Here is a 10,373-nt window from a genome sequence, read left to right as displayed (position 1 = left end):
TTTAATACCTCTACTCGTGCCTTTATACAGATGAATTATAATATTCAGACATTTCTTCTTACCTTTATGGAAAATGGAGGTAGTCAACCTTGGCTAAATTTCCTGGGATTTCCAATTCTGATCACATAACTTTGCTTTTCAAATTGTATCAGGAGGAAACCTAATTTTGCATATTTTCCTTTTCCTGTAATTGTCTCCCCCTCATCCTCTGAGAGCCTCACACACTTTGCAGTGCTGTGCTCTGTTCCCATTGTTCAAAAGAACTCCCTTAACCACCAACGCAGGGTAGGAATTAGGCACTGTCTTACTTCATAGCTGGGGACTACTTTCTGGTGGGAGAGGAGGTCATATTTGATGGGAAGATTATTATTACAGAATTTTTTTTCTAACTGCTAAGTTATAGACAGATGATTAGAGTTATCCTGAAGGAAAAGGGTATTATCTTTTGAAAAATAATAAGGCCGGGGTGGCTAGGTGGAGTCAGGAGGGTTTGAGTTCAAATTTAGCCTCAGACACTTAACACTTACTAGCCATGTGACCTAGGGCAAGTCACTTAACCCCAATTGCCCTGCCTTCTGCCCTCCGAAAAAAGAAAAAGAAAAATAATAAGGACTGCCAGATGGCATTTTAGATAAAGTGCTGGGCCTGGAAGCAGGAAGACCTGAGTTTAAATGTGGTCTCAGACACTAGCTATCTAAGTCAATTAACTTCTCTTTGCCTTAGTTTCCTTAGCTGTAAAATGGGGATAATACTAGCACTTACCTCCCAGAGCTATTGTGAGGATCAGTTGAGATAATACCTGTAAAGTGCTTAGCACAATGCCCGGCACATAGTAGGTGCTATGTAAATGCTAGCTGTCATCATTATTGCTGCAGCACACACTTTGCCCAGTGCCGTGCTCTGTTCCCATTGTTCAGAAGAACACCCTTGGCCATAGAACTCCAGGGTAGGAACTAGGCAATGATTCACTTCGTAGCTGGGGATAATCTTCTGGGGAGGGGGCCATATTTCATGGGCAGATTACTATTACAGGAAAAAATAACCCAATGTTTTTTTACTGGCCAACTTATAGACAGATGATTAAAATCATCCTGAAATAAAAGGCTATATTGTCTTTTGAAAGATGCAATTGCATTTAGTAGATTGAGAGGTCATATTAAGAAATATTCAAATAGGGCATCATAAAATAATTCCCATGTAAAGAATGCTGTGAGGATTGCAAAGCACTTTGTATACATTATCCTTGTTGATGTGCATGGTGACGCTGAGGGCTAAGTGCTCTGGGTAGGATGATCCTCATTTTACAGATTTTTGCAAGGATTTGAAATCAAGTCTCCACTAACTCCAAGTCCAGAAATGGGTTGATCATGTTCCTATCCTCAGCTTATTACACCAGACACTTCAGGAAATTTACACTTGAGTGAAATCTAGAACTCTTTCTCTTTGGTTGAGCTAAGAAATCTGACTCCCATTTGGGAGAACTCATTTACTGTTTGCATTGTCTGGTATATTTTCTGATATGCTTGCTATGAGCTTGGATAAATGGGTTATTTCCTATTTATTACATGTGTTCTTTTTGTAACTGGCATTTAGTGGGAAGGGAGACAAACCTTGGATATACATAGTCTGGGGCACACTCAGCTTGAACCTAAAAAAAATTTCCATCAGACTTATAGTATTTAGATGGACAAACAGTATTCTAGCCTGGTACCCTTTCTCTGAGGAAGCAGAATGGTCATCTTCTGGCACCAGTATTCTGCCTTCCCTCCTGGCATCAATCAGTGTCTCCCTTGGAGAATGGTGGGTGGAGGAGGATCTGGAGATGTCTATTCATGTCACCCTATGAGCCAATTGTAGACAGACCCATGGAGACACACAAAATCTACGTAAATAACATAGCTCACATAGCTCCATGGATTCTGCTTTATTATGCCCCACCTGTCCTCGTCCACCAGTGTCTTCTTTAATTATTCTTCTGTGTGTGTGTGTTTCTTGTTCTAAAGCTACTGCTTCATTATTCGTTTCACAGAAATTGGGGTACTTCCCCAGCAAGCATTTCTTTGGGAAGCCATTTTTCACTCAGAGAGAAAGGAAACTTAAGCCCAGCCTCAGAGTCTCCTAATGCTTGTGGGGCTGGAGGAATTGCTGTTGTGCATCTTTTCATCTGCCCTTCTGTCAAATCAGGATGATCTATTGTAGCAGTTAGGTACATGCTTGGAAAAGCATATTATTGGGTGCATCTCTATGTGTGAACATTGTTTCTTGTTACAAAATATTGAGTGTTGCTTGGCCTTAATATCAGGACTGCTGTAACAATTTTGATTGTTTTCCCTATCCATGTCCCATCTGCTCCGGAGCAAGGATTATTAACCCGGGGTCTACAGATCCCAGAAATATCCCCAGGGATATGCTGATAGATTTCAGGAGGTCTATGACCTTGGATGGGAAAAATTACATTTTTATTTTCACTAATCTCTATCCTTTGTAATCCTACATATTTTATTTTTAGCATTTGAAAACAATTCTCTGAAAAGGGATCCATAGGCTCTCTGAGACTGATGTGATTTCAGACACAAGCCAGAGTGATTCAGGACACAAAAAGGTTAAAATCCCTGCTTGGGAGAGTTAATTTTGAATACTCTGTTTTGGTTTGGGGTTGTTTTGGCCACTACTTGCTAAGTAAAAGTATCCCCAACATTTAGGCTGGTGACTGTAAAATGCTTAGTTTCCTCAATCTAAGTGATTCCATCGAAAAGGACCTTAAATGAAAGCCTAATCTAGAAGTAACATAATTCATGTTACAGTGCAGTTCCCAGATAGCTTCTTAAAAATGTATTCTAATTTGGGAAAAAAAGGTTAGGTTCCTAGAAACTCCAGATACATTTTCATAGGGCAGTTCGATTATCCAAGATATTACCTTCCTTTTGGTTTTTATTTCTCAGCTAGCACATCTTTCCTCCATGAAAATATGCAGAAACCTTAAGCCACTAGAGTGATTCTGCCTTCCTTCAGTACAAAAGGAATTAGATACAACTATAAGTTTCTTGTCAATAGCTCCCAGAATCTGGCAGAAGGGTATTAATTGGGCATTGTGCTGAACGCTAGGATTGTAGGAACGTCAGTTTCTTAAAGAATTGTGCTGCATGTCAAATTTGTTGTTTAAGCCTAAAATATTAGTAACCAGTGACTGTGATTTTTTTTAAATCTCATATAAACACAAAATGAAATAATTACAGACCACTGGTTTTTGTTTTTGACAATCTTTTCAAAGGTCTTTGAAATTGATTTTCAAGAGTTACCATCTTGACCATTAGATGGCACTGCTGTTATTCCTTCTGGCCGGTAAACAGAACTAAGTGAATAAAGAAAAAATAAACTGAGAACAGCGGCTCCATTTGAACAAATTGCTGTGTTTTTTTTTTTTTTTGCTCATTTTATTTTGTTGTTTTTGTTTTTCCATTGGAAATATAAAGGATGTTCTTTTACTTAAAATTTCTATTGCATACATATGAAAACATCTATATCCCAATTTCAAATAAACATTTGGCAGGATGGCCCTTTTTGATAGATAGCATATGTCAGCATTGTTAATGATATACAGCACACAGAGTGAATGTTCTGTGAATTCACTGCATTGTGACGGCCATTTAAAGCTCCTCTCTAGATGCCACATAGAGGATGCTTTTAAAATGGCCACCTGAAATAGACAACAAAAAATCCCATGCCTATTTTGAAGCAATGCTTTTACTTTCTCATTGTCCCCACTAAAGCAATTCACTTATCTCTAATGAGGCCTGACAGTGTGGAGAGAACTGGACTTGAGAGAAGCTAGCCTTTGATTGTACTTAGTTGGGCCCTCCTTGAAGACTGTCAATGCTCCGGATGGCCATGGCTGAGATTTTTTGGGAGTCCAGGGACTGCACAGAAGGCAGCTCTTGGTAAACTCCCTGTCCATCTTCTAACTCAGAAGCCCTGTACCGTGGTCTCAGAGCATCTGTTTCCATGCCCTTTACCAACTACCCAGTCCAGCTAGGCATGGCTTTAGTCCTTTGCAGCTGAGCCCTATAGGACCAAGTAGCACCGCTTAACCAGCTGACTGATAAGGAAGTTCCCAGCTTTCCAGAGTGATCAGTGAGAGTGTCAAACCCTAGATCTAGCTCTGCTTTTACCATGGAGCCCCCTTCGCTCACCCCACGTCTCCCATTTCACCTCCTTTCCCAATTTGGAAGAGCCTGCTGTGGAGTAAGAGCAAGTGAATATGAAGGCATTTTACAAAATATGGAATGGTATGTGGCTTCCTTAGTTTAGTGGAGGGAACTTCTGAGGTGGGAACTCCTTTTGATAAAGGCAGATCACCCCCCCCCCCCAACAAATACACTATCTCTTTCTCTCTCTTTCTCTTTTTCCCCCTCTCTCCCTCCCTCCTCCCTCCTCCTCCCCCCCTCTCTCTCTTCCTCCTCTCTCCCACAAAAACCCTCTTCCCAACCGCTCCCCAGGTATAATGACTTAGTAGCTAAACCTTACTTAGATTGCTGTGTGAGGCACAGAGGTGGTGACTTGCCCAGTTATACAGCTGGGGTAGTGTCAGAGGGTTGACCCAAGATGTCAGTACTGCCTCTTAATTTTACTAAAGAAAAATTTGTTATTCTTTCAAATGTTAAATAGTCATTTAAATCCCAAAAGCATTTTTAAACACTTACTAGGCTGAGAGTGCCATGCTAGGTACTGGGGATAAAAAAGACAACCAGAAAATCTGTCCCTATCCTCTAGGGTCCCCCTACAGGGGGGGGGGGTCAGGGTTACAAGAAGTACACAAATATAGAGTAGGTTAGTCTTAATACACATAGAAAGGATTATAGGTTCATAGACCTAGAAGTGGAGAAGACTTCAAGGACTGAGAAGAGAAGATAGATAGCTTCTTGATGGATAGATAGGTCTTTGCCTGAGACTTCAAGTCCAATACCCTCATATTACAGATGAAGAAACTGAGGCTGAAGGACATGAAGTGACTTGCCCAGAGTCCAGCTCCTACAATCAGACATAGGACTGTTTAGAACATTAAACTTGGAATGAGGAGACTTGGGTTGAAATTCTGCATCTGCCATTTAAGGCACACTTCTAAGCCTTAATTTTTTCATTTGTAAAATGTGAATGATAATACTTGTGCTACCTATTTTTTAAAGGGTATTAAGAAGAAAAATCTGTAAAAATTGAAATTTTATAGAACTGTGAGTTATTCTTATTAATGGAACTCTTCAGACTTCTATTGCACATTCAATGTGAAAAATGTCCTTAATACAAATCTGAAGTTTGTGGTTATGAATTATAATTGCACAATATTACCTCTGGGAGAGACCTTTAAGAACCTCTAGTTCAGGGGTCCTTAACCTTTTTTTTTTGCATCATGGGCCCTTTGGCAGTCTGGTGAAGCCTATCTTCTCTTCTCAGAATCTCATTTTTAAATGCATTTAAAAACAAAAAAATAAAACTCATAGTATTAAAAAAAACCAATTTCTACTGAAATAGTTATTAAATTACTTTTAAAAAAACAAGTTCACAAACTCCAGGTTAAGAATTCCTGGTCCAACCTATTCATTTAATTTTATTTTACAAGACATATGAAGACATAGCAAGAACTGAAGTATAGATGCCCCGCCTTCAACAGCTGGGAGGGGCGCTCTCTACCCTAGCCCACCTCAGTCTCTAGGAAAGTGGGCTCAAACAACACAATTTCTACATAATATTTGCCTCATCAACTTCCAAAGATGATATTGTTGATGGATAGATAGGTCTTTGCATGAGATAGTGCTGGGCTGGGTACCAAAAGTAGTTCAGACTTCTTGGTGGCTTACTCTCTTGACCTTTTGAAGCTCACAAGGTCACAGTCATCTCCAATCTCCTTTACCTAAAAAGGGAAAGAATAAACACAAAAAAGTAAAGCACAGAGGCCTGTATTCACTTAATAAATGTTTATTGATTGATTGAATAATTTACCAAAATTGTATCCATAAATGAGTCATTCACTCAGAATTTCCTACCAAATTTTGCAAAACCAAATCCTAATAAATAAAGCAGGTATTTATCAATTATGTTTATTTAGGATCTTCCATACACCAATGGCATACTAAAGTTTGGGATTTTCCTCTCCACTTTGCCCCTTATTTCTCACCATAAAAGAACCCTTGATTCTCTTTTTTTTTTTGGAGAGAAAGGCAGAGCAGTTGGGGTTAGGTAACTTGCCCAAGGTCACACAGCTAGTAAGTGTTAAGTGTCTGAGGCTGGATTTGAACTCAGATCCTCCTGACTCCAGAGCTGGTGCTCTATTCACTGTGCCACCTAGCCGGCTCCTTCCCCCACCCCTCCCCCATTCCCTTTTTGTGTATTTGGGTTGGAGAATACAACTGGGTGACAGGGCAAATGAATCCCATGAAGTGGTAGCATGCATTCTAATTTGCACTAGTGGAAGTTACAATTATATATAATCTGGTAATTGGTTCCACTCAATGAAGATATGCAGTTCAAATATGAATAATTCAGTCACCTCACAGATAATCGAGACCTAGTCATCCAAAGCATTCTTCTAAAAAATTATGTAGAAAAAATATTTAGCTGATATTTCTATCGCACTTTAAGGTCAAAAAGGGCGCTACATACATTTCATTTGCTGTTCCAAACAAGATCGTGAGGTAGGCACCATGGGTATTTTTATCTCTATTTTACAAACACATAGAATATCATAGTCTCTGAAGAGTTAAAGTAGTATGTCCCTCAGAGGGTAATGGAAGTGTATATTGGGCATGAATGGGTTTCACTCTATTGCCAGTAATGAACTGTGCATGGGAGGTAACATAAAGGACATCAACAAAGAGATGTATGATTTGAAAGAAACTAGCAGACCAGTCATGTCATGACAGCCAGAGATAACCAATGGACAGTTAGTGTGCTGGAGAGATACTGAAAACATGCAGACTAGAGGAAGGATTCCAGCTCATTGGAAGGGCTCCTAGGGAGCGGTGTGGTAAATTGGAAAGAGCGAGTGCTGGATTAAAGTAGGAGAACTTGGTTTCCAATATCTGCTCTGACTCCTGTGAGTCTGGAATAGTCACTTGGGGTCTTGGTTTGCTCATCTGCAAAATGACAGGCTTGGGTTAGTTGAGCTCCTTCCAACTCTAAACCTATGACCCAAGGGTTACACATGATGAGGAATGAGTAGGGGCAGATCGCACTGGTTAAGGAGATACCCACCCTGATGAGATCACAGTCCCACCTAAGTATCTGAACAAATAAGAATTCGGAGGCTCTAATGGGTTGAGCAACTTGCCAGAGTCACATAATCTAAGAAGTGTCAAAAATGAGTCATGACCAGCTTCCTAGAAGTTCCATTGCTCTTTCCAATCTACCATGTTACTTGCATGAATGTTATATGTGTTGATGTACGCTAATAACCCGTTAATGAAAGTCAGTCAATGGAGAATACAATTTTTGAAGAAATTAACAGATGGCTACCATTTTGCTTCAAACAACAGGGACCTGGGTTCTATCAGGCATGAGCGTGGAGAGACATTCCATTTAAATTACAGAGAGGAGCTTTCCGGGTGATGGTTTTTAATCATTTGATTTGTTCAGAGAAACAAGGGAAATGATATAAAGGGGCAGGGGAATTGCCAAGATTTTCTACCAAAAGCTGTAAGTCCTTACTGAACGCTCCCAGCTTTAGCATTATTTTTTAATAATGTGGAGAGGCTAAAGGAGGGCCACCCCACAAGTGGGGCTGAACCAGAAGTTATCTAAGAGGGCAGAAGTGAGACTAGGAAGGAGAGGAGGGATTAGATCAAATATTACCAACATGAATCATAGGTGCCCTTTTTGTCCTGTAGGTAGATGTGTAGTGAGGCTGTATGTCTTAAGGGAAAGCTGTTCATTTCAGATGTTTTTTCTTCTGTATTTCTTCCTCCTCCCTAACACCCTCCACACCTTCTGATCTCAATTAGAAAACAAACTACACATTAATTTAAATTCTGCTGTTCCTCAATATTAAAGATCTGTAACATACAAAACAGGGACCTTTTTTTGGCTTGTTTTCAGTTTAGGAATTGCTTCCTTGACAATATATTGAGTTTACTTATGGTCTAAGCCTTAAATGAAGATTTATTTGTCCTTTTGCTAATCATGAATCACGCTCCTTTTAGATCAATTAAATAAATCACTTTGGAGGCAGCCTGCTATACTCTTTATAGATGAAACTCTTTGTTATCCATGGTCTGTGATACCTCCCCCTTCCAAAAAAATGCAATTAATAACCTACCAGTCCCTAGAGTGTGAGTCTCTTTCCAATGTTTTGTCAGAGTGAGCGATTCATTTCTAGCTGTTTACTAACAGACTTAAGTAGAACATCAATATTAATATGTGCTAACATTCTGGCTGCCATTCTCTCAAATATATTTAGTGAGTACAAAGAACTTTTTAATGAAATTATGTACAATGCTCTGAATGCTCAGTGGATAAAGTTTAAAAAAAAGGTTTCACCTTTCAATTGTTTGTGGAATATGCCATTCCCATCCTTCCTAAGTCCCTATGTCTGGACCTCCAGAGTATATATGAGAGATAAATGGGGACTTGTGACTCTTTTTTATAGTGAAACAGCTTCTAATGGAAGGAAGGAGATACACTCTAAGAACTTTGGACGAAGTCACATAGGTGCAACATAAAAGTTAATAGAATAGTGACTTGTCCCAGTCTAGTTTCTGGGAAGGTTTCAAAGGTCAAGCCCAAGAAGCTGATCTTACTTCTCCAAGATGGAATGATGGTGCCTTAGATCATGAAAAGGATTATAGGTATTCAGAAGACATTTAAGAATTCATTGAATCTAGTTATCAATAGTTCTGAGAGTTCTCTTTCTCTTGGCATCACATTTATTTCATCACATTTACTTCTCAAACATTTCTAAACCACTCAGGGCTTTCCTCTTCTTCCTTGCACTAGAACTCAGACTCAGTCTCTGGTATCCTGCCTTTGGGACCCTGGGACCTGATACGGGCCTCTTCACCTTAATTTGCTCAGAATGCACCCAACATGCATCACTTCCCCACCATCTACAAACCATGCTGAGATACGTGGACCCAGTTCCCCCATTCCAGCTCTGATTTACATGTTGTCTTCTATTAGAATGTAAGCACTTTAAGGGCACCATTCGTTTTGAGTTGGGAGAAGCTGAACATATTTGATTGGAGTGGTAAGACAAACTTGAAGGGAGATAGCCACTAAACATATTTCAAGAAATTTTGAGATGTTTATGTTTGCATTTAGGCAAATAGAAACATTTGGTTTTCTCATTACTTTATAGTCTATATATGAAATAATTTTGTAAAAAAAAAACGTTTAAAATTATACTCCCTCTCAGTCTCTGATGTCAAATATTATAATGGAAAGTCCTTTAATTATTGGAATCATTATTAAATAAACTCATGGTATAGTCCACCTAAATAAGATGAAAATAAGGATGATTATAAATTAATTTGAGATAAAATAGTTTTTCTTCTATATGTTAAATTTGCACAACTTAGCAATTGAACTGTTTGTTATATGTGAATCTGAATTCCATACCTACTTCAGTATGCTGATTTAAACAGTTTTTGACAAATACAGTAATTACTATTGTGCTCCCAATGCTTCATTTTTTGTCAGTGGCATATCTAGAAAATGCATCTATTTCCTATATTCTAGGCCCTAGTTAATGAGCCATATTTCTCATTCTCTCACTGGAGTGCTACCATCTGAAGACAAAGCTTTCACTGAAGTGCATTATGAACATAGTTCTCCTGCTTTGAAAAATGCCCTAGGTCCTAGAATGGGATGGGGATCACTTCTTAAAGGTGTCAAGTGTTCCCCTAAGAGCAGATGATTTAGAGCCCAGCACCTTCAGATTAAGTGACTTGACCAAAGTCATACAGTTAGTAAGTAGCAGAGCCAGGATTCAAACCCAGCTTTCCTGACTAGAAATCCTCTCTTCTTGTTATTAGCACATCCCAGGAAAATCTTTACCCCCTTAATCAATTGAATTTATGAAATGGTAAAACAACAATAACCAAAGTAGTAGATTTAGTTAAGACTAAAAGTATATGTAATCCTTTAGGACTTCCTGGAAGAACATGGACGGTGTTAGTGTAGCAAGGGGCCCAACAAGGGGTCCCACATAAATTTAGTCTTCCAGTCCATAGGAAGAAATTACAGGCTGCCACATTTTGAGTGGCCTTATTTGCGGGCTATAAGAAGCTGGTAAGAGAGATAATGAGGTATAAGGGTTAAGGCACTTTTAGGGGGGATGAGTTTCCATTTTTTAAGGGTCAGTCTTTGAATTAGTTACATAGATCGTG

The sequence above is a fragment of the Petaurus breviceps genome, unplaced genomic scaffold (assembly GCF_028583685.1).
Source record: "Petaurus breviceps papuanus isolate PSGF00001 unplaced genomic scaffold, PetGlider_PUasm1.0 90417, whole genome shotgun sequence".
Classification (NCBI taxonomy): Eukaryota; Metazoa; Chordata; class Mammalia; order Diprotodontia; family Petauridae; genus Petaurus; species Petaurus breviceps.
This window is presented reverse-complemented; position numbering follows the sequence as displayed.